Source organism: Phascolarctos cinereus, unplaced genomic scaffold, assembly GCF_003287225.1.
Source record: "Phascolarctos cinereus isolate Bilbo 61053 unplaced genomic scaffold, phaCin_HiC Scaffold_4;HRSCAF=312, whole genome shotgun sequence".
NCBI classification, from domain to species: domain Eukaryota; kingdom Metazoa; phylum Chordata; class Mammalia; order Diprotodontia; family Phascolarctidae; genus Phascolarctos; species Phascolarctos cinereus.
Genome location: NW_027555847.1, coordinates 593,650,012 through 593,674,990, shown reverse-complemented (window position 1 = coordinate 593,674,990; position 24,979 = coordinate 593,650,012). Strand labels below are relative to the sequence as shown.

The window sequence follows — 24,979 nt, the reverse complement described above, 5'->3', positions numbered from 1 at the left end:
AACACAGGCAGAACGTGGAGTATGAACAGAGAAGCAGAGCCCAGTCTTGGAAGAATAATTTTAAGAGAGAAAGCTCAGAATGAGCTGAGGCTAGGAAGGGATGCCAAGGACAATAAAAAGTGGTTATTTTTTAAACTAGATTGGAGAAGAGAGGAATATCAAAGAAAGGACAAAATCGCTGTTCAAGGCAAATGGGTTTAATGATGGGAAAATGGTAACAGGAGGGATAGAAGGCTTAGTTACTTAGGTCATAGCTTGCTTCAGTTACCTCTGCAAAGGAGCACTACCTCTGTACTAGAAAGGACAAAGCAAAAACAGTCGGCAGGGTGCTGAAGCCCAAGAAAGTAGTCAGTCAGACAGTCAGTAATTAGTAAGTGCCTACTATGTGCCAGAAACTAAAGGCTGGGGATGCTAAGAAAAGCAAAAAAACAGCCCTTGCCCTCTGCAGTTCATAACATAACGGGGGAGACAATATGCAAGTAAATATGTGCGAACAAGCTATATTACAGGATAAATTGGAAGCAATCAGCCTAGTGCCTTTAAGAGAGGCTGGGAAAGGCTTCCTGTAGAAGGTGAGATTGTAGTTGGGACTTGAAGAAAGTCAGGAAATCCAGGAGGTGGGAGAGCATTTCAGGCATGGAAGACATTGAGAGGAAAATAGAGAGTTTGTCACTTTGTGTTGTTATTCATGTAAGTGTTAGCCACACTCACAATCTCTTCTTCTTCCTCCCGTGGAATGTAAGTTCTTTGAAAATGGATTATTTTTTGTTCTGTCCCAGTAATCCCTTGCTGTGCACAACTAGTTCACTCGGCTACAGAGCCTACCTAGGGCCTAGGATTTCCCAATCACCCGATGAATCAAGACCAGCTTGATCTTCTATCTCGAATGCACATTGATGAGGTGGGAGACAAGATGGAAGCAACTCCGTTTAATTTTAACAAAGCATTCACTTAAGTAGTAAAGTAACAGGAACTTCTTCTCAAGTTACAATGACGTACAGCCCATGCTGTGCTAAGGATAGTGCGTGCACGTGCTGTGCACTTATCTGACTCCAATCCCAGAATAGACTGCTAATGACCATACAGTAACTAGGAGAGTTAAAGATTGTTAAAGATCCATACAAGGGAGCACCGAACCAGGCGACCTTTGCTCATAGATCAGCACCCGAGAGGGGCCTCCGCCCATCCGTGAGACCTCATGAACAGCCTGTGGCCCTCTACATCCTTACAGATCCCCAACATTCCCTGTTCCTAGCAAAGTGTATTGACCATACTACGTGCTCAATAAGAGATTGTTGGGTACTAACTGGATTAGTGAGAAAGTGTTTGTTCTTGATAAGTCCAAGTCATCAGGTTGGAACTGTGTTACAGGGTACTGAAAGAACGAGCTGATGCAATTGCTGAGTCACTGCCAATGAGCTTTCTAAGTACTTGTAGAACAGAAAATGTGCTGTAGGAATGAAGAAGAGCAGAAATTCATTCCAAGGATCAAACTAGAGAAGAGAATGGAGTCTGCAAACCAAAGGCTAGTGAGTTTGACTATGATTCATGGCAAAATTTTAGAACACATTATCCAAGGGCTGGTTATTGAATATGTAGAAAAGGAAACTGAGTCAGCCCAACTTCAGCAAGAGCATGCCATGCCAAATGAACCTTATTTTCTTTTTTCACCAGGATTACTAGACTGGTGGGAGGCTAGGTGGTACAGTGGATGGAGCACCAGGCCTAGAATCAGGAAGATTCATCTTCCTGAGTTCAAATCTGGCCTCAGATACTGACTAGCTGTGTGACCCTGGGCAAGTCACTTAATCCTATTTGCCTCAGTTTCCTCATCTGTAAAATGAGCTGGAGAAGGAAATGGCAGACTACTCCAGTATCATTGCCAAGAAACTCCAAATGGGGTCATGAAGAGTGGGACATGACTGAAAATGACTGAACAATAACAACTGGACTGGAAGATCAGCAGAAAGCTGTACTTTTAGTTTACTTATCCCAGGGGACAAGATTGAGAGCAGAGGACTATATGATCATACAGTTTCAGGTGGATCTGAACTTGTTAAATGACTAGACCCAAAAAATAGTCAATAATGGGTCAGTGTCAAGTTGAGAAGAGGTCTCTAATGGAGGGCTCCAGGGATGTGTGCTTGGCCCGGTTTTTTATTATTATTATTATTATTAATGAGTTGATAAAGATATAAATGCAATGAGCATCAGATTTGCATATGGTATAAATGTGGGAGCTTTATGACAGTCAAAATCCCCTGAAGATCTCAACAGACCATAAAAACTGGTTTAATCTAATAAGATTAAATATGATAAGGATAAATATAAAATTCTATACTTGTGTTCGAAAAATTCAACTTCACAAGTACAGCCTGAGGAAGCTGTAGCTAGACAAAAGTCTCCAATAAAAAAGATCTGAGGTTTTCAGTGGCTTGCAAACTCAGTATGAGACGATAGTGTGACATGGTGGCCAAAAAACCCAATATGCAAACAACCCACCCCCCAAACTATCCTAAGCTATTGAAAGATGAATACTTCTGGTGTACCCTTCCTCCATCAGACCACATCTAGAGTATTGTGTTAAGTCACTGGCCTCACACTTTAAGAAGTAGATATGCAATCTGGACCATATTCAGCAAAGGACAATCAAAATGGCAAGAATTGGAAATTATGCCCTATGATAATCAATTACAGGACCTCTCTGGAGATATTTAGCCTGAAGAAGAGAAGATTTAAATTGACTCTGTCATCAGTGTGGTACAGCAGAAAGAATACTGAATTTGGAGTCAGAAAACCTGGGTTTGAATCCTGACTTTGCTAGTTATTACCTGGGAAACTTTAGAAAAAATCATTTAAATCTTTAGGGCTCAGTTTCTTGATCTTCAAAATGAGCTGTTTGGACCAGGTGACTTAAAGTTCTTTCTAGCTCTATCTACGTCTTTGATCCTTAGTATATACATAGATGCATACACACATATAATGCGTATATGTATATACATGTGTGTGTATACACATACATATATACATATATATATCTCACATGGGAGAGAGATTAAACTTGTTTTCCTTGGTCACAGAGAACCAAACTAGGAGCAATTGGTAGAAACTGCAGAGAGAAAAATTTAGGCTAAGGAAGACTTTCTAATAATTGGAGCTATCCGAAAAGGTATGGACTGTCTCACTCATTGGAAGTCTTCCAACGCTGGTTGGATGACCACTTAGTAATGTTATAAAGAGAATTCTTAGTCATATATGGATTGAACTAGATGGCTTTTTTTTTTAATAATTCCATAGTGCTGGGCTATTCTTTTTTACTATTAATTTATTTTGATTTATCAACAATCACTTCCATAAGCTTTTGAGTTTTAAATTTTTCTCCCTCTCCCTCCCCCACTTCCTCCCCAAGATGGCACACAATCTAATATAGGCTATACATATACATTCCTATTAAACATATTTTCACACAGAGAATTAAATACAAAATATATGCAAAGTAATTTCTGGGGTTCAGAAAATCTGGCTTCCTGTAGGAGGCGGTACTTGAACTGAGTCTTAAAAGAAGGCAAGGAGTTTATGAAGCAGAAGTGAGACGGTTGTGCGTTCCAAGCGTGGGGAAAAAAATCTGTGCAGGGGCGTGGGGGGTTGGGTAGGGGAAGATGGAATGTTATGCACAGGAATAACAAATAGGCCAGTTTGACTGCAATGTAGAGTATGTGAAGGAGAGTCGTGTGCAACAAGTCTGGAAGCCAGATTGAGGTCTTTAAATAACAAATAAGTTTGTATTGTATAGAGGCAAGAGGGAGCCATTGGATCTTCTTTTGTGTTTGTTTGTTTGTTTTTGTTTTTTGTTGTTTTGGTGAGGCAATCAGGGTTAAGTGACTTGCCCAGGGTCACACAGCTGGTAAGTGTCAAGTGTCAAGTGTCTGGGGCTGGATTTGAACTCAAGTCCTCCTGACTCCAAGGCCAGCGCTTTCAGCTGCTCCTTCCATTGGATCTTCTTGAGCACAGGAGTGATATGATCAGACCTTTACCTCATAGACAGCTTGGCTGCCTTCAAAGCTCAGCTCAAGAGCCACCTCCTACAAGAAACCTAATTCACTAACCTTTTACTTGCAAGTGTCCTTCCTGCCCTTGCTCCACTTTCTCCCACCCCAACCTGCCTCCTAAAATTACTTTGCATGTATTTTGCATTTTTTCTGTTGTTTGTCCTTCATTCTGGAAGAGGACCAATGACATCCAGAGGGTGATGTCTTGACTTGCAATTAAATTTGATTTAAGTGAAGGAGGGCTGTGCAAAGTCACCAGTCTCTCTCTCTTCTGGAGCCATCTGGATCCAGTGGACAGATATAGATCAGGATGACCAGAGATGGCCCGAGATTTTGCGTTTAATTTTTGATGTGCAGGTTGTTTCCTTTTGATAGAATGTTAACTTCAGATGTTTAGGAATATCAGATGGACAGCTGGGTAGAAAATGGTTTGGAAAGAAGAAGGATTAATTAATTCTTTTTTAAAATTTATTTTGATTTATCAACAATCACTTCCATAAGCTTTTGAGTTTTAAAATTTTCCTCCCCCTCCCTCCCAAACACAGTGAGCAATCTGATATAGGTTATACATATACATTCCTATTAAACACATTTTCACATTAGTCATGTTGTGAAGAAGAATTAGAACCAATAGGAGGAACCACAAGAAAGAGGAAACAAAACAAAACAGAAGGGAAAAAAATAGCAAATAGTATGCTTCGATCTGCATTCAAACTCCATAGTTCTTTCTTTGGATGTGGATAGCATTTTCCATCATGAATCTTTTGGAGATATCTTAGATCCTTGCATTGCTAAGAAGGGCTAAGTTAGTCATCTTACAACATATCTATTACTGTGTACAATGTTCTCCTGGTTGTGTTCACTTCACTCAGCATCAGACCATACAAGTCTTTCCAGGTTTTTCTGAAGTTTGCCTGCTCATCATTTCTTATAGCACAGTAGTATTCCATTATATTCATATACCACAACTTGTTCGCCATTCCCCAATTGATGGGCATCCCCTCAATGTCCAATTCTTTGCTACCATAAAAAAGAGCTGCTATAAATATTTTTGTACATATAGGTCCTTTCTCCATTTCTATGATCTCTTTGGGATACAACCCTAAAGTGCTGTTGCTGGGTCAAAGGGTATGCATATTTTTATAGCCCTTTGGGCATAGTTCCAAATTGGTCTCCAAAACAGTTGGATCAGTTCACAACTCCACCAAAAGTGCATTAGTGTTCCAATTTTCCCACATCTTCTCCAACATTTATCATTTTCCTGTTTTGTCATGTTGGCCAAGATTAATTCAAAGGCTTATTAAATAGTCTAAGTGAAAAAGATGGTGATGGTTGTGCGAGTAGAGAGGGGAACAAGGATGAGAGATGTTGTCAAGGTAAAATTGACAGGAATTGGTATCTGACTGGGTGTGAAGGGTGAGGGAGAGGAAGAATTGAAGCTGACTTCAAGGCTGGGAAACTGGGTGAACACAATTCAAAATGTAGCCCCCAGTTAAGTTGTTGGCTTAGTAAGCTAGCTCAAAAAAAAAATCAAACTCAGCAAATCCAATGTGATACTTCTGAGCACATCACAAATACCAAAATAGAAAATGATATTCAGTGGCCTTAAAAAAAACTTTTATATATCAATCACCAATTCATTAAATGTCTCCTCTGTGCTAGGTGTTGTGTTTGATTGAGTATATAAAGACAAAAATGAAAGTCCCTTCCTTCAAAAAGCTTACCTATTAGAAGAGTTTCCACTCTAAAGCCTATTACATTCAACTAGAATTTTATTAGTAATAATACCAAAGGTCAAATATAGATAGTTGATAGCTAATTACCATAATGATAACTTTTCTTTATTACAATAGGTGTAAATTTAGTGCAAAAAGATTTGAGCGCATGAAGTCCATGAACTGAACATTTGATGGGAAAATGTTCCCCTTTTGCTTTCTTGGTATCAACACCGAATGTAGACTAGGATTTTGTCTTTCTCTCACACAAGTGCTACATTATCCTTAATTTTGATGGAGAAAAAGAATAAGTCTTCTGGGCCACGTGGTCCACAAGATGGAGAACTAGATACGTTCTCTGATCTTCACAAACTCTAAAACTTCCCCAATAGAAGAATCATGCACAAGAGGTGAAATAATTTCAGCTGTCTCCATAGGCTGTAACATCAAGAACTTCAATGAGGTAACAACCTGATGAATTAAAAGTAGAGAAGGCTAATCATCTGGCACAATTTGTGCAATCACCTGATGCTGAGGCAGTCTCTACTAGCACTCTCTGCCCCTGACCTCATCCCATCGTTCGATGATGACTCAGCTCCACTCCCGTCAATAACTCTTGGACAAAGAAGGTGGAGGGAAGGGAAATAAAAGCATGCTTTGCTTGGGGCGGTTGTGCTGAAGTGGCACTCAGTCAAGAACTAAAGAACAGAGGTGACTGGGGCAGGGCACCAGCACGGATGAGGGACTGCACCAAGCCTGAAGGAAAAGGGACTGACATCCAGCTGGGACCAATTCTATCTCCCCAGAAGCCACTTGGAAAGGGATTAAGGCTGTAAAAAGTGAATTGCCAATGTGGGAGGAGCCTGAGATAGTTGTGAGTGGGGAAGTTGGGAGAGGGGTGGAATAGGGCATGGGGTCTGCCATTAAAGGGAAAGGAGACCAAAAAAATGAGCAATAGAGAAAATATAAGAGAAAAAGACTGAAATTACAAAAGATTTCAGGAGGAAGAAAACAGTTTAAAAAATTCTGAGTACAAATAGCTAAATTAATAAGAAAGACTCTAGGTTATATAAATGAATCCAAACATTTCTGAATAAGTATTGTGAGACGAAGGAAAATGAATCAACACTGGATAGTACCATGTGGATTCTGAAGAAAACATGGAAGCACAACTCAGTAGCTATATAAAGGTTCTCCCTTCTCTCTTTTGAATGCATCACTTTTATACTCTGCCAGTGAACTCTTAGACTTCCAGCAAGGGAGATAGGCAGGAAATTTCTCTTTTTCCTCCACCCAGTGGCAATGGTGACCTTCAGTTCTAATAAATGGCAGCAAGGATATATGTTTTCATAGGCAATCTAATCATTCTAGTGACAAAGCAGTTACTCCACAATTGGCTGATGTTACAGTGACAACCTGTGGTAGCTCATAGTAGTAATGGACCTACTGGGGAGGGAACCTACAAGTTTGGCCTCATTAGCACAATACTCATACGCACATAGTTTAACCCACCTATTGCAGTCTATTATCTTTCCCCCTAAACTCATTATTCCTGACTTCCTTATTTCTTTCAGGGGCACCATCATCCTAGTTATCCAGGTTCCCAACCTCACAGTTATCCATGATTCTTCATTCTTCCTCATTCCCCATAGCAAGTCAATGGCCAAGACTCATCAGTTCTACCTTCACATTTTAAATCTGCCTCTTTCACTCTACTCAGATAACTACCACTCCTACCTCAGGCCCCCTCACCTCTTGTCTGGACTATTACAATAGCTTCCTAATTGGTTTCCTACCACTGAGTCTCTCTTCTTCATCCTCCACACAGATGCCAACTGGATATTCCTACCGTGTAGGTTTTAATATTCTCATTCCTCTACTCCAGAAGCTTTGGTGATTCCCCCATTGCCCGAAGGGTAAAATGTAAACTCTTCTTTTTGATATTTCAAGTTCTTCACAGTCTGGCTTCAGGCAATCTTCCTAGGTTGATCACACTTTATTCTCCTTCATACAATTCTACACTCCTTCCAAACTACCTTATTTGCAGTTCTCTATATATGATATTCCAGCTTCCACTTTTGTGCCTTTAATAAAGGCTGTCTGTTCCTCATGACTGGAATGCTCTTCTTCCTCACCTCCGCATCTTGGAGCCCCCAGCTACCTTAGAGTCTCGGTCCAGGTACTGCCTCCTTCAATAGGTCTTACCCTATTTCCCCAGGTGTTAATGTCTCTTCCACTCCGATCATATTAAGTGCCTACTTTGTGCTAGGGACCCTTCTAGCAATTCAAATACAAAAGTGAACCAGTCCCTGAACTCATGGGATTTCCCTCCTTTAGGGGTCACATCCTATTTTTACTTATATTCCTTGAAAGAAGGTAAACCCCATGCAAGTAGGGACTGATTCACTTTTGTATTTTATTGTATTTGTCTTGTGTTGTATTGTGTTGCTAGAACGATGCTTGGCACAGAATAGGCACTTAATAAATGTTTGTTAATCGATGAATTTCCATTATTCTATCAAAGTCAGATGTGTGGGGCAGCTAGGTGGTACGGTGGGTAGAACACCAGTCAGGAGGACCTGAGTTCAAATGTGGCCTCAGACAATTTCCACTTACTAGCTGTGTGACCCTGAGCAAGTCACTTAAGCCCATTACCTAGCAAAAAAAAAAAAATCAAATGCACTCCTATATACACACTTGTGTACTTGTATGTGTATGTGTGAGAGAGTAAACTCTCACTAATGCACAGATCCCTTGCTTTTTCTGCTTCTGGAAAAGTTAGGGAATATTTACCAAAAATAAAATGACAAGAAACAAGCCCTAGAAGTGCTAGAGACAGGTGCCTTGGATTTTCTCAGGAGTAAGGTGGTACTGAGTCATCCATACCCCCTCATCTAATCACCTTAGTGACAGAACACAGTTGTTCTGTGATTGCCTGTGCTTACAGCAATAGTCTGTGGTAGCTCGGAGTAGTAATTGGCCTATTGATAATTCAGCCCGCAAGCTTGGCCTCATTAGTGCCATACCGTGGCCTCATAGGCACCGTGCTTTACCTCACCTGCTGCAAATCTGATTATAAGTAAATATCAAAGAGTCCTCCCTATATTGTGACAGTGTAGCTTTCTTCACTTTGTTTGCCAGTTCATTTGGTAGGGCAGAGTGGTAATGACCATTGTGGATAAAGAAGAGACAACGTGGGGCAGCTAGGTAACGCAGTGGATAGAGCACCAGCCCTGAAGTCAGGAGGACTTGAGTTCAAGTCCGGTCTCAGATCAAACACTTGACACTTACCTGGGCAAGTCACTTAACCCCAATTGCCTAAAAAAGAGAGAGAGAGAGAGAGAGAGAGAGAGAGAGAGAGAGAAGAGAGAGAGAGAGAGAGAGAGAGACAATGGTTGGAGTGTTTGAAGGTGGGAGATGCTGCTAAAGAAATAATTGGATGAGTGTGTGACTAAGGGCTGAAGTGCGGGTGTGTGTGTGTGTGTGTGTGTGTGTGTGTGTACAGGTATGTGGATCCATCTTGTTTTTCTTTTTTTTTTAATTGATATCTTTTGTTTCTATATCACCTTCCTTTTCCGATACATTTCACCCCCACTTCCCACTGAGAGCCATCCATTGTAATAACATTTTTTTTTAAAAAAGAAAAGAAGTTAGTTTAGCAAAACCTACCAACATGACCTCCTGTCACTGCAACCTCCTTCCACCATTGGTGAATTTTCCCCAGAATCACCATTTTGAAAAAAGACTCAGATCAGTGAAACTTTGCTTTCCAGACCTTGCCACTCCACCCTTTGATACCTTTACCTTCTCCCCTGCTTTTTATTATGTTGTCTTCTCTGCTAGAATGTAAGCTTCCTGAAGACAGTCACCATCTATTTGTATCTGTGTCTGTGTCCCCAGCACTTGGCACAGGGCCTGCCAATGTAATAAGCACTTAATAAATGCTCATTGACTTGTTAATGAGACTTGATATTAATCCTACCTGATAGTATATACAATATTCCACACCCATAGTCCCCTATCTCTGCAAAGAAGGATTTACAGCTCAGTGGTACAGCGAATAGAATGCTGGTCCTAGAGCCAAAAGTGTTCTGGGATCAGAGAGCTGTCAGATTTGGCTAGTGTATACCAGGTGTGGAGATGAAGTATGAGATGTAGCTGGAAAGGTTGGGTGAGACCAGATTGTAGAGTATCTTGACTACCAAGCAGAGTTGTTGGAATTTTTAATCACTAATCAATAAAGAACTACTGAATATTTTTGAGCAGAGTAACATGACTAGATTTATGTATAAAGAAGATTATTCAGGCATTTATACAAAGGATAGATTGGAAGGGAGAAAAGGTAGAGGCCAGAAGGCTTCTATTGCAATAGTCTAGGGCAGATGTTCTTAGCCTTTTTTGTATCATGGAACCCTTTGGAAATCTGGTAAAGTCTATGGGCCCCTTCTCAGAATAATGCTTTTAAATGCAGAAAATAAAGTATATTGGTTTACAAAGGAAACCAATTATATTGAAATATGGTTATCAAAATGTATGTGTATATATTAAAACAAATTCACAGACCCCAGGTTAAAACTCCTAATGCTAATGGAGAATTTAGTTCTGAGATGGTAGTAGTGGGAATAAAGAGTTGGGGTTGGATTCTACTGAGGTAAAATCCACAAGACTTGGTACCTGGTGACATATGGGAGGTGAAGATGAAGGAAGAGTCAAACATGGTGCATGATCACATGGCGCAACTAGGTGGCTCAGTGGATAGAGTCAGGAAGACTCATCTCCCTAAATTCAAATCCAACCTCAGACACTTATTAGCTGTGTGACCCTGGGCAGATCACTTAATCCTGTTTACCTCAGTTCTTCATCTGTAAAATGGAGAAGGAAATGGCAAACCACTCTGCTGGTATCTTTGCCAAGAAAATCTCAAATGGGGTCACAAAGAGTCAGACACAACTGAAAAGACTGAACAACAACTACGATCACATAAGACAGCTGCAAATTGTGGTACTACAGATCTAAATAGGAATGCTGGCAGGAAGAGTAAGTTTAGGGAAAAATATTACACATGTTGAGTTTGAGGTGCCGATGGGACATTAAAGAAGATATGTCTGATAGACAGTCGGAGATTTGGGTCTAGGACTCATGAAAGAGGTCAGAGTTGAAGACTGACATTTCAGTGTCATTTGCTTAGAGGTAGTTGAAAACATTTTCTTTTAAAAAATATACACATATGCATACATATGTGTGTATTTTACATCTATCACACACACACACACACACATATATATATACACATATATATTTAATTGATATCTTTTTTTTTTGGCAAGGCAGTAGGGTTAAGTGACTTGCCCAGGGTAACACAGCTAATAAGTGTCAAGTGTCTGAGGCCAGATTTGAACTCAGGTCCTCCTGACTCCAGGGCTAATGTTCTATCCACTGCACCACCTAGCTGCCCCTATCTTTTGTTTTAAATTCCCTAAATTCTTCCCTATATCCCTTTTCCTACAGCCCACTCTTCATCATCTATACCAGGGGTGGGGAATCTAAGGCCCTGAGGCCACATGTGTCCTACTAGGTCCTTAAGTGCAGCCCTTTGACTGAAGTTAGCCCTTTGACTGTTCCAGTCAAAGGGGCTGTACTTGAGGACCTAAAGGGCCACATATGCCCTGGAGGCCAGAGGCTCCCCACCCCGATTTATACCATCAAGGAAGAAATAGTAGAGATAATAAGTCATTCAAAAGTAATTTATTGTCATCTTTAGAATGAAATACCTACTTGGGCATAGGTAACTACTTCTCAGCCAACTCCAGTAGTATTTGAGGACCTACAAATAAAAAGAGAAGCATACTACTATTTTGAGAATACAGAGAATAGTCATTGCTTGGGGCTGAGGTAGGAGTGCTTCTGAGCAATGTTTAACTGAGGTTCTAGACTTTTATTCCTAGGGCAAGTACCACATGTGGTGCTGGGAACGGGTGGCATGAAAGGCACCCTCAGTTGGCAGGAAGACAACCTAAAGACTAGCTCTAATGGGCAGAGATGCTGAGAGAGGTCACTGCTAGGGAGGGTTACACCCTGGAGAAGAGGAAGAGGGCTATTTGGCAACTTCCTATTTCAAGTAATTTTTCTTCTTAACTGGGTGCTAAGGTCAGTAGTTTCTTCACATTTGAGAGCCAGCAAGCCTGACTTCTGGGAGCTGGTGGTGGTGGAGTGCTACTCTTGGCAGCAAAAGGGTTTGAACCCACTTCCTGCCCTCCCCCAAATCAGCACAGCCTTCAAAGAATGACACAATATTAGAGCCAGAAGGGCTCTTGGGAATCACAGCCTTCATTTTCCAGAGGAGGAACCAGAGCAAAGTGGTAACTTGACCGTGTCATGGTGGATGACTGATTTAACCCTTCCTGAGACTGAGCTGAGCTGAAGTAAAATGGTGCCCAAATCTCAAAGAGTGAAGAGAGTTGGATGGGACCTTGGTAATTTTATCCAACTCTCTCATTTTATAGAGGAGGAAAGGAAGATCTAGAGGTAATGGGGTTTTTTTGTCTTTCTTTTTCTTTCTTTTTTTTAATACAAATTTACTTATTTTTAGTTTTCAACATTTACTTCCACAAGATTTTGAATTCCGTATTTTCACCCCATCTTGCCCCTTCCCCCACCCCAAGATGGCATGCATTCTGAATACCCCTTCCCCCAGTCTGCCCTTCCTTCTGTCTCTCCCCACCCCTTCTCTTATCCCCTTCCCCTTCTATTTTCCTGTAGGGCAGGATAGATTTCTGTACCTCATTTCCTGTATTTCTTATTTCCCAGTTGCATGTGGAAACATTTTTTTTAAACACGTGTTTTTAAAACTTTGGGTTCCAAATTTTCTCCCTTCCTCCCATCCCACGCACCCTCATTGAAAAGGCAAGCCATACACGTGCAGTTATGCAGAACACTTCCATAGTAGACATATGGTGAAAAACTAACTCTATTTCCCTTAATCCTATCCTGTCCCACCCCATTTATTCTATTCTTTCTTTTGACCCTGTCCCTCCTCAGAAGTTCTTCCTTCTGATTAACCCCTTCCCAATCTGCCCTTCTCTCTATCATCCCCTTGCTCTCTTGTCCCCTTCCTCCCCTATTTTCCTGTAGAGTAAGACAGATTTCCATACCCAATTGAGTGTGTATGTTATTCCCTCCTTAAGCCAAATCCTATGAGAATAAGATTCACTCATTTCCTCTCACCTTCCCCTGTTTCCCCTCCACTGTAAGAACCTTTTCTTGTCTGTTTTGTGCGAGATAATGTACCCCATTCTACCTCTCCCTTTCTCCTTCTCCTAGTATAATCCTCTCTCACCCCTTAATTTTATTCTCCAGATATCACCCCTTCATCTTCAACTCACCCTGTGCCCTCTATCTATCTATCTATCTATCTATCTATCTATCTATCTATCTATCTATCTATCATATCTGTCTGTCTATACATACATATAATTTTTTCCCCTCCCACTACCCTAATACTGACAAAGGTCTCATGAGTTATAAATATCATCTTTCCATGCAGGAATGTAAACAGTTCAGCCTTAATAAGTCTCTTATGATTTCTCTTTCCTGTTTACCTCTTCATGTTCCACTTGAGTCTTGTATTTGAAAGTCAAATTTTCTATTCAGCTCTGGTCTTTTCATCAAGAATGCTTGAAAGTCCTCTATTTCACTGAATGACTTTTTTCCCCTGAAGGATTATACTCAGTTTTGCTGGGTAGGTGATTCTTGGTTGTAATCCTATCTCCTTTGCCTCTCCAGAATATTATATTCCATGCCCTCTGGTCCCTTAATGTAGAAGCTGCTAAATCTTGTGTTATCCTGATTGTGTTTCCACCATACTTGAATTGTTTCTTTCTGGCTGCTTGCAATATTTTCTCCTTGACCTGGGAACTCTGGAATTTGGCTACAATATTCCTAGGAGTTTTCCTTTGGGGATCTCTTTCAGGGGAGATCAGTGGATTCTTTCAATTTCTATTTTGCCCTCTGGTTCTAAAATATCAGGGCAGTTTTCCTTGATAATTTCTTGAAAGATGATGTCTAAGCTCTTTTGATCATAATTTTTAAATTTTCTCTCCTGGATCTATTTTCCAGGTCAGTTGTTTTTCCAATGAGATATTTCACATTGTTTTCTAATTTTTCATTCTTTTGGATTTGTTCTACTGTGTCTTGATTTCTCATAAAGTCACTATCTTCCAATTGCTCTATTCTAATTTTTAAGGAAGTATTTTCTTCAGTAAGCTTTTGGACTTCCTTTTCCATTTGGCCAATTTTGCTTTTTAGGGCATTTTTCTCCTCATTGGCTTTTTGGACCTCTTTTGCCATTTGGGTTAGGCTATTTTTTAAGGTGTTATTTTCTTCAGTATTTTTTGGGTCTCCTTTAGCAAGCTGTTGACTTGTTTTTCATGATTTTCTTGCATCACTTTCATTTCTCTTCCCAGTTTTTCCTCTACTTCTCTTACTTGCTTCTCAAAATCCCTTTTGAGCTCTTCCAAGGCCTGGAACAGATTCATATTTTTCTTGGAGGCTTTGGATGTGGGAGCTTTGACTTTGTTGTCTTCTTCTGGTTGTATGTTTTGATCTTCTTTGTCACCAAAGTAAGATAATATAGTCTGACTCCTTTTGCGCTGCTTGCTCATGATCCCAGCCAATTACTTGAGTTTTAAACTCTTTGTTAAGGTAAGAGTCTGCTTCCAATGTGGAGAATGTACTGTCCCAAGCTTCAGGGGTTTGTATAGCTGTTTTCAGAGATACTTGTAGGGACCTGTAAATTTTCAGTTCTTCCAAGGTGGTATGATAAGGGTCGAGGTGTTTACTCTTTTCCTGGCCTGTGCTCTGGTCTTTGAGTGACCGACCACAAGCAGTCTTTTCTCTCTTGGAACTGTGAAGAGAGTTTTCTCTCCGCCACCACTACAAGCTCCACAGTGCCAGCGCTCCTCCTCACCCCAGGACCACCACCCGAACTGTGACCCAGATCCAAGCACGGGCAAAGCAAGAGATTCCTGCCTCAGCACCAGCAGAGAGATCCCTGCAATCCCCCTCTGATCAGCCACTTGATTCCCCCTCAGCCTGTGGGCCGGAAGGACAAAGCCACCGCCTCAGCGCCCACGCTCTGCTCTGTGGAACTGGCTCTGACCTAGCTCCTCTCTCACCGCAAAAACAGACTTTTCCCACTGACCTTCTAAGTTGTCTTTGGCGTTTGTGGATTGAGGAGTCTGGAAACTGCTACAACTGCCTGGGATTCAGTCCTCTGAGGCCTGCTCCAGGTTTGCTGCGGCCTGCGTGCCCACACCGCAGTGCACTCCGCTCCCTGCCTGGTGCGATATGTCTTTCCAATCAACCATCCTGGCTGTCTTGGGCTGGAAATTTGTTTTACTCTGTCTTTTTGTGGGTTCTGCTGCTTTAGAATTTGTTTAGAGCCATTTTTTTACATGTATTTGGAGGGGTTTGGGTTAGAGCTCAAGCAAGTCACTGCTTTCACTCCACCATCTTGGCTCTGCCCCCAATCCAGAGGTAATGTTGGAAAAGGCACCTGAACCCAGGGTTCCTGATCATCAGTATGGGTGATCTTTTCAGCCATGTTGATGAAATTTGGGCCCCATCAGGGGCACTGGCCTTTTCTAAGCACCAGCCATTGGCCTCAGACCCAGGATAAATAGTTGCTGAGACTAGGAACCAAAAGGGACTACCTGATCTTTCTTTCCCACCCAGCTCACTCACCGCAGGGCAAGTATAAGTACAAAATGCCCTTGCATGGCTTCACCTGCCATGTCTGAAAACATATTTTGGATAACTCCAGCAGCAGACACGGTGATGGGGCTGTTATCCATTTCCTAGGTGGTTCTCATTTCTTCTACTAGATATCTATTTTTCTTATTTTTTTTTCTTAATTTATTTTTAGTTTTCAATGATCACTTCCATAAGCTTTTGCATTTTAAATTTTTCTCCTCCACCCTCCCCAAGATGGCTCACAATCTGATATAGGCTATACATATACATTCTTATTCAACGTATTTTCACATTAGTCATGTTGTAAGTAAGAATTAGAACCAATAGGAGGAACCACCAGAAAGAGGAAACAAAACACAACAGAAGAAAAAAATAACAAATAATATGCTTCGATCTGCATTCAAACTCCATAGTTCTTTCTTTGGATGTGGATGGCATTTTCCATCATGAGGCCTTTGGAGATGTCTTAGATCTTTGTATTGCTGAGACAGGTTAAGTCTATCAAAGTTAGTTATCTCACAATGTGGCTGTTACTGTGTACAACGTTCTCCTACTTCTGCTCACTTCACTCTGCATCAGACCGTGCATGTCTTTCCAGGTTTTTCTGAAGTCTGCCTGCTCAGCATTTCTTATAGCACAATAGTATTCCATTACATTCATATACCACAACTTGTTCAGAAAGCTTTTTTTTAAAATATGAGACAATTGGGGTTAAATGACTTACCCAGAGTCACACAGCTAGTAAGTGTTATGTGTCAGAGGCTGAATTTGAACTCAGGTCCTCCTGAGCACAGGGCCAGTGCTTTATCCACTGTGCCATCTAGCTACTATCTAGCTGCCCCCTTTCATATACTTCTGGTCACCTGATGCTATCTTTCTAAATATTTGTTAGGTGGTGAATGTTTGCAATCTGCAGCGATACATTGCAGTTTTGACTATCTTCTTGCAATATCAATATTATTCTTCTTATCATTATCATTATTATTGAATTTGCCAAAAAAGGAATTTCCCCTTTTACCTTTAGCCCTGTTGAGCTTTTGTATCATTAGGTTCTGGAAGCAAGTTACCCCCATTCCCTCAGATCCAAAAGTTAGTCAGGTGGGTCATCAATGTCACATGAAGGTGACTGGTAATCTATCACTTCCAAAGGCTCTCTGTTTATCATTCCAAGGTCCACCTTTTATTGTTCAGGGGATGATTACACAGTCTATAGATTATTTAGGCCTCTGACTTTCCCCCCTTTGCCTGGTCTACCTTCTGATCATTTCGTTGTTCGTTGGAGAACAGACAATGTCATAAGGATTTACATAGTGCTTTAAGGTTTAGTATTTCACTTTAAGTTTAGTATTTCGCTTCTTAGTAGCTGGAGGAAAGATGAGGGAGAGAGCTGAAAGGAAAGAAAACATTTGAACCACAGGCCACTCTTTTTAAAAAACTGTTTGTATATATGTATATATTCTATATATCTAGACTATATATACATTTATTTAATATCTTTTGTTTTAAATTGCCTAAATTCTTCCCTTTATCCCTTTCCCTACAGCCCATTCTTCATCATCCATACCATCAAGGAAGAAATAGTATAGATAATAAGTCATTCAAAAGTAAATTTGTTACCATCTTTAGAATGGAATACCCACACAGGCATAGATAATTACTATCCAACCATCCCTAGCAGTATTTGAGGGCCCACAAAAAAAGGAAAAACATACAACTGCTTTGGTAATATGGAGAAGGGTCATTGCTCGGGGGCAGTAAGCTAGGAGTTTTTGTTGTTGTTTAGTTGTTTTTAGTGGTGTCTGACTCTTTGTGACCCCATTTGGAGTTTTCTTAGCAGATATACCACAGTGGTTTACCATTTCCTTCTCCAGCTCATCTTACAGACAAGGAAACTGAGGCAGACAGGATTAAGTGACTTGCCCAGGATCACACAGCTAGTAAATGTCTTGAGGCCAGATTTGAACTCACAAAGATGAGTTTCCTGATTCCATTCCCAGCACTCTATCCACTGTGACACATAGCTAAGTGCTTGTGAGCAATATTCAACCAAAGCCCCAGAATTTGAGTTTATGCTCACATAGGATCTTTCCAGCTAGTTTATTTTTCTAATTATTAGGTAGACCAGAAGTAAGATTGATGGTAAACAGAAGCCAGCTGTGTGATTAGAAATTCACTGTGGCTAAATGCATACATGCCCAGTGAAAAGTTGATACATGTATGAATTGAGTCTATTTGTCCTAGACTCATTATCCCTGCTATTAAAGACTGTACCAATAAAGTGCAACCTCTGGCCTGGCCTAATCAATTGGAAAGGCTTCAAGTACAGGCCTAGCAACGGACTGGCCTTTGGTCCACAACACTACCCCACAGAGACTGTGTATTGCAATCCATCTGCCATCTATTATTACTCCAATGGCTAGAAAACTCTACCACCTATTACTTCCCCTATTTCTGTATTACACAATGTCTGACTACCTAGGAGTAAATTAGACCCAATCTTCACATTCCATTCCTTCATCCTCATCCTCCCCCATTCCTAATAATAATAATAAATAATAGCTAATATTTATGTTGCACCTATTACATTCTAAATACTATGCTAAATGTTTTGTAAATATCATTATTTGATCTTCAAAACAACCATGAGAGGTAGGTGCTATTATTATCCACATTTTGCAGTTGAGGAAACTGAGGCAAACAGGGGTTAAATGATTTGTTCAAGGTCACACAGCTAAGTAAGTGTCTGGATTTGAGGTCAGGTCTTCCTGACTCTAGGTTCTACCTGACCCATGTCTCACTGATGGGGACAGGATTCACGCTAGAACCCTAAAAGGAAAAGCCCCTGAACAGCACCACCTAGCTGCCCTTGGACATAGAAAGTACTGAATAAATAAATACATGCTTTTAAAAAAAAATTCATTTATTCCTTACTCAAAAACCCTAACATTCATTTCTGTATCTAATCATGACCTCCTATCATTCCATGCCTTACTCACTGCAATTTCCAATTTCACCCTCCCTCAGCATTTTATCAGGTCATTACATTCTGATTTCACCAGCCTTCGCTCCACTTGTCTTTTTTCTCAGTGCTGATCCTATAGTAAAGATTTCAACCTCATATTGTTCTCTACTTTTGAATCCTATTCCTATCAACATTAATCCTTTGCCTAATGTTACTCCTACCACTGACCTCATCTGTTCCTACTCAAGTGTTACTCAAAGGAGGGAAAGGAATTCACACAATTGTTTTGCCTAAGTATGGTACAAATTTATCTTAGCTAACCTCAATGTGGGGCAGCTAGGTGGCACAGTGGATAGAGTGCCTGGTCTGGAGTCAGGAAGACTCATCTTCCTGAGCTCAAATCTGGCCTTAGACACTTACTATCTGTGTGACCCTGAGCAAGTCACTTGACCCTCTTTGCCTCAGTTTCCTCCTCTGTAAAATGAGCTGGAGAAGGAAATGGTAAACCACTCCAGTATCTTTACCAAGAAAATCCCAGATGGGGTCATGAAGAATCAGACATGACTGAAACAACTGAATAACAATAAACCTCAACTGAGCACTCCCCTGCTGAGGAGGCCTTCTTTGAATCTCCCTCTAATTCATTCACCATCTCACTCCCCTCCAAAAGCCATTTCAAGTATTTTTTTTTTTGGTGAGGCAATTGGGGTTAAATGCCCAGGGTCACATAGCTAGTAAGTGTCTGAGGTCAGATTTGAACTCAGGTCCTCTTGACTCCAGGACCAGTGCTCTATCCACTGCACACCACTTAGCTGCCCTTATTTCAACTCTTTTTCCTCAAATCTCCCTCTTGCTCCCTTCCCTCCCAAGTTAGAAAATTGAGACCATTCACTGTGAACTCCTTACCCTCTTCTTCTCCAGTCTCTCCTAATTTCCTCCACTCTGATTATGAGGAGCCCTTGTCTTTACCAAGGCCATTTGCTCCACATATGCCCTTTATCCTATTCATTCTCATCTTCTCCAGCAGATCGCAACCCTCAATCATTCCCTCCCCCATATCAGAAACAAATAAAATAAGTAGAAAATAAATAAAAACTCTTCAACATCTCTAATAAACTAGATTATAAACTTCCTGAGGGCAGGCATTGTGTTGTTTTTGGAACTTATCACAGGGCCCTACACATATTAGATACTTAATAAATACTCGTCAAATTCTTTAAAGACTTAAAAATCAAGATTCAAAGCACTGACTGTCTAGGCACTGAGAGGTGATAGGAAGAACATTTGGGAGCAAGGATTCCTCACGTTATACATTGTAGAAGGCTATCTATTCCATCTACTTTAAAAGACTGTCTCTGAAGGGAGGTTTTTCAGATTTTTGAAATCTTAAAAAGTCCATTTAAACCACTCATTCATCAGTTTGTATATCTACAGGAGGAGCTCTTAACTCTTTGTGTGGGTGTCATGGGAAAGTCTGGCAGATCCCACAACCCCCTTCTTAGAATAGTGTACCATACTTAGCATAAAATAAAATATGATTACAAAGGAAGCCAATTATATTTAACTAGTTATCAAAATAGTAATTAAAAAAACACATGTTCACAGACCCTAGATTAAAAATCCCTGCTCTGAAGTGACACAAAAGACTTGAAAGAAAGAAAAGCTTAATAATTAGAGTTGTCTAAAAATAGAATGGGCTTCCTTAAGAAGTAATGGGCTCATTCTCCAATTGCTAAATGATCGAAAGATATGATTAGTTTTCAGATGAAATAAGCAAAGCTATCTAGCCATATGAAAAAATATTTTAACTCACTATTGATTGGAAAAATGCAAATTAAAATAATTCTGAGGTACTACTTCATACCTATTAGATTGCCTAATAGGACAGAAAAGACAAATGACAAATGTTGGAGGGGATGTGGGAAAAATGAAACTTTAATACACTGTTGGTGGAGTTGTGAACTGATCCAACCATTCTGTAGAGCAATTTGGAACTATGCCCAAAGGGCTATAAAACCCTTTCACCTAGCAACACCACTACTAGGTCTATATCCCAAAAGAGATAAAAAATAAAAAGGAAAAGGACCTATATGTAGAAAAATATTTATAGCAGCTCTTTTCTGGGGGTAAAGAATTAGAAATTGAGATGAAGCCTATCAATTGGGGAATGGCTGAACAAGTTGTGGTATGTGATTTTGATGGAATATTATTGTACTATAAGAAATGATAAGCAGGATGCTCTCAGAAAAACCTGGGAAGACTTGCACGGGCTCATGCAAAATGAAACGTACTATGTACAAAGAAACAGCAAGATTGTGAGATGATCAGCTGTGAATGACCTAGCTATTCTCAGCAATACAATGATCCAAGGCATCTCTGAAGGACTGATGATGAAAAATGCATCCCCAGAGAAAGAAATTATGGTGTCTGAATACAGATTGGATCATACCTTTTTAAACTTTCTTAATTTTTCTTCTTTTTGTCTATGTTTTCTTTCATAACATGACTATTTATGGATATGCTTCGTATGACTAACCTGTATCGAACATATAACCTATATCAATTGCTTACCTTCTTGATGAGGGAATGTGGGGAGGGAGGAAGGGAGAGAATTTTGAACTCAAAGTTTTTTAAATGAATGTCAAAAATTTTTTCTACGTGTAACTGGGGGAAAATAAAATACTAAATAAAAAAAATCCCTCTGAAAAAAAAAGTAATGGGCTCCTTCCCACTGGAAGTTTTGCTCAGGTTCAGATTGTATTTTATGGCCCCTGCAGTCCCTTACAACTCTGAGGTTCCATTTTGCTCTGTGCCTGTGTGTTCAATAATAGGCTTAATTCAGCAGCCTGGTGGGAATGTGAAGCCTCCCAAAGTTAGAGATGGCCCACAAGAACCCTTCTTGTTTATGGCCACACAGTGGCTAGCAGCATTTTTCTCCTACTTGTCTGACCAGCTCACCACTGGAGTGACTAGCTCAACTTTGGCCTTCAAACTCAGTAAGGAGAGAAGTAGAAAAGCCATTAAGAGTGTCAGGTTCTTTTTTTTTTTCTTTAATGATATTAAACCCCAATTGCGTGTACAGTAAAACAGGCTCAGCTGGCTAGGCCCTTCCCTCATCTCACCCCACTAATTTATTATCCAGAGTCAATCCTGTCCTACAGTAAGTAGGGCCTGCTTCTTGTTTTGTTCCCTGTAAGTAAAAGTGGGATCAAGTTTCTGCTGAAGGAACAAAATGTTCTTTTAAGGAAGCTTAAACAATAGAGATTCAATTGACGATTCAAGTTGATTATTTCTAAGCTTAGAGGTATCATTGTAATTTACATTGTGTTCTTGTTACTGTGAAGGAGGAAGGGGAGCCAAGAAGAAGGAAAAAGAAACAAAAGATCACAGAAAGGCATTCCCAGAAAGCTGTGTGGATTCAGAAAAAGGGGACGAGTCAGCTTAGTTCCAGTCTGAGTGCCTAGAAAGTAATTGCTGTTTTTGAAGTATCAAATATGAGGATAGAAATAAGGGCCAATGGTCCCATAAATGATTATTCCAAGGCCTTCCTTTTACAGTAACAACAACAGCACAGTTAAACAGCTCCTTCGTCTTGTGGAATCATTCTCAAAAGTTATCAAAATGTCCTTTGAATTTGATAAGTGTAAAATTCTTTTTTTTTTTTAATTTTTAGGCAAATGGGGATAAGTGACTTGCCCAGGGTCACACAGCTAGTAAGTGTCAAGCATTTGGTCTGAGGCTGGATTTGAACTAGGTGCTCCTGACTTCAGGGCTGGCGCTCTATCCACTGCGCCACCTAGCTGCCCCAAAATTCTTAATCTATACAAAGCAATGATACAGACTGAAGGGTTCAAATCTGAATCTTGAGGTCATATTGCACCAATGGATGATTACTGTAGAAATCTTTCAAGGACTGCTTCAAGTTCCACCCAAATTTGTGAACTGTGTCCCTACAGAGTGGCTGATAGTCTCAGGGTTCTAGATATAACCTTGAAGGTCTGAGTTTCTAGCGCTATTGTTGGTAAGCCCCCACCAGTGTGCTTCCCATTTACATCTCACCCAGATCTCAATTTAGAAAGGGTATTTATTTACATAAGGCAGCTAAGTTGAGTGGTAAACAGTGATGGGCCTGAAGTCAGAAAGACTCATTTTCATGAGTTCAAATCCGGCCTTAGATACTAGCTTTGTAACCTTGGGTAAGTCACTTAACCCTTTTTGCTCAGTTTCTCATCTGTGAAATGAGCTGGAAAAGGAAATGGCAAACCACCCCAGTATCTTTACCGAGAAAACTCCAAATAGGGTCATGAAGAGTCAAATATGACTGAAGTGAGTAAACAACAATATCAAATTGATTAACATAAGAAACAAGAACAATTACTACGAAGCACCCTTCTGAAAGTCTGGAGCGCACTCTTCCACAAATACACACAGGTTTATGGGAGAAGTGGGCTCAAATTTAGGGTACGATGGTATGAAGACACACGTATGGAGAACTCACATAGTTAAAGGATAAACTCACAGCTCCTGCTTACTAGTATGCCTTTCTTGAGTCTATAATTGACATCAATAATTAGTATTCTTCTTTGGTCAAATTCCTTAAAGCTTCCTCCCTTGGATCTTTCTATACCTGTCTGTGTTCTGCCTCTGAATGCATTGTCTATTGTTGATCTAGTCTCTGATAACATGGTCAATAGTGGGTGTGGGGGAGAGAGAGAGAGAGATCCTCTTTGCTAAAGTGAATTTGCTTTTGGGTCATTTGCAAAATATCTCCTTCCTAAAGTTAGTGATGTAAAAATAAAAGGAATATTAACTGGTTCGTGTACTAGCCAGTGTGTAAAGGATGTAACAAGTCTCTATAAAAATAATTCCTCGGCTTTTCATACCAAGAAAAATATCAATAGTTAATAAATTACTATATTTCCAGGGCTTTTTTTGGGTGGTTGTTTATTTATTTATTTATTCATTCACTCATCCACTTATTTATTTATTTATTTATTTATTTATTTATTCATTCATTCATTCATTTATTTAGTGGCTGCATCCTTTTAGTTACAGCTTTTGGCTAAAATCCATGGTCATCAGTGGCATTAGCATACCAATGTTATGCCCAGTGGATTCTAAGCCTGTCCATTAAGAATAATTCGTTATTATTATTATTATTGCTTTCTAACTAATCTGTAGTTATCTGGTCACTATGAAGTGGCGATATTATCAAGGAAAGTTCACTTGTTCTATTTCCAGATCACTAAGAATAATCCCTCTATCTTCAAGAGAAGAACTATTTTTTTTTTCCATTAGCAGGCCAAGGAATTGCTCCAAGGACCAGACTATTGTGGAAAAATGGAAATTAAATGTGCCACATAAAAAAGCAATTTCTCTTCCCTACTCCTATGTAGAGAAACCAACAAAAACAGTGCTGGATTCTTTTGCATTGACCAAAGTCATTTTGAAAAATTACGAAGTGAAATGCAATCTAATGACTTTTTTTTTTCATCTCTTCATTATGAATGAAGAACTTGGTTCCAGTATTGCTATTTTCAGCTTCAGTTGGTCTTGCAATGAGCATCTGGCATTTATGATCAGAGCACGTTTGGGTTTAAGTCACGGGTGAAAATGTTGATTCACAGTAGGGAGAACTCTGATACTGCATGAGACTTGACTTAAACACTGGGGCAGTTCTACTGGGTTTGGTGTAACTGCCTTCCAACCAGTCCTGTGGTGGGGAAGAATAAATAGAGGCTGTTCCCCAAAATCTGACAAATCACGGTCACAGAATGTCACAGCTAGAAACAGTCCCTCCGTTGCCATCTAGTCCCACCAATACCTGAACAAGAATCTTCTCCATGACGTCCTTGACCCACGCTCATTCAGCCTTTGTCTAAAGACCTCCTATTATGGGAGAACTCTCTCTTTCCTGAGGCTACCCGTTCCACTTTCTGATGGCTCTAAGTATTAGGAAATTTTTCCTGATACCAAGCCCAAGTTTGCCTCTTTGCAACTTCTACCCTTTGCTCCTAATTCTACCTTTTAGGAAACAGGGTCTTAACCTGAGGGTATATGCATTTTTAAAAAACATATTTTTGTAGCTGTTATAACAATAACTAAAATGCATATAGCACTTCAAGGTATATAAAATACTTTACATACGTTAACTCACTTGAGTTAACATGTATTTCAGTGTAATTGGTTTCATTTGTAATCCTAAATATTTTATTTTGTGCATTTAAAAGCACTCCTTGAAGGGGTCCATAGTTTTCATCAGACTTCCAAAGAGATCTATGATATAAAAAAAAAGTTAAGAACCCCTGCTGTAGGAGAGGAGAACAAGTCTAATCCCTCCAAAAGCCCTTCAAATATTTGCATTGGTGCTCAAGTCTTCTCTAAGCTAAACATTCCCATTCTCATCAACTAATCTTCTGACACAATTTGAACTCAAGGACCTTCACCATTCTGATTGTTCTCTTCTTGATGCTTTCTAGCTTATCAATGTTCTTAAATTGTGA

General features: G+C 40.0%; 1 protein-coding gene across 4 annotated transcripts in view; it reads left to right on the top strand.

The window, feature by feature from the left end:
• The first annotated feature begins 11,916 nt into the window (after window positions 1-11,916).
• SNX31 (sorting nexin 31) overlaps window positions 11,917-24,979 on the top strand; it is a 96,062-nt gene continuing 82,999 nt past the window's right edge. For all 4 annotated transcript variants that reach the window (XM_078153685.1, XM_020969437.2, XM_020969430.2 and 1 more), the window contains exon 1: window positions 11,917-12,289. The gene's annotated coding sequence lies outside the window, so the exon portion shown is untranslated. The remainder of the gene's footprint in view (window positions 12,290-24,979) is intronic.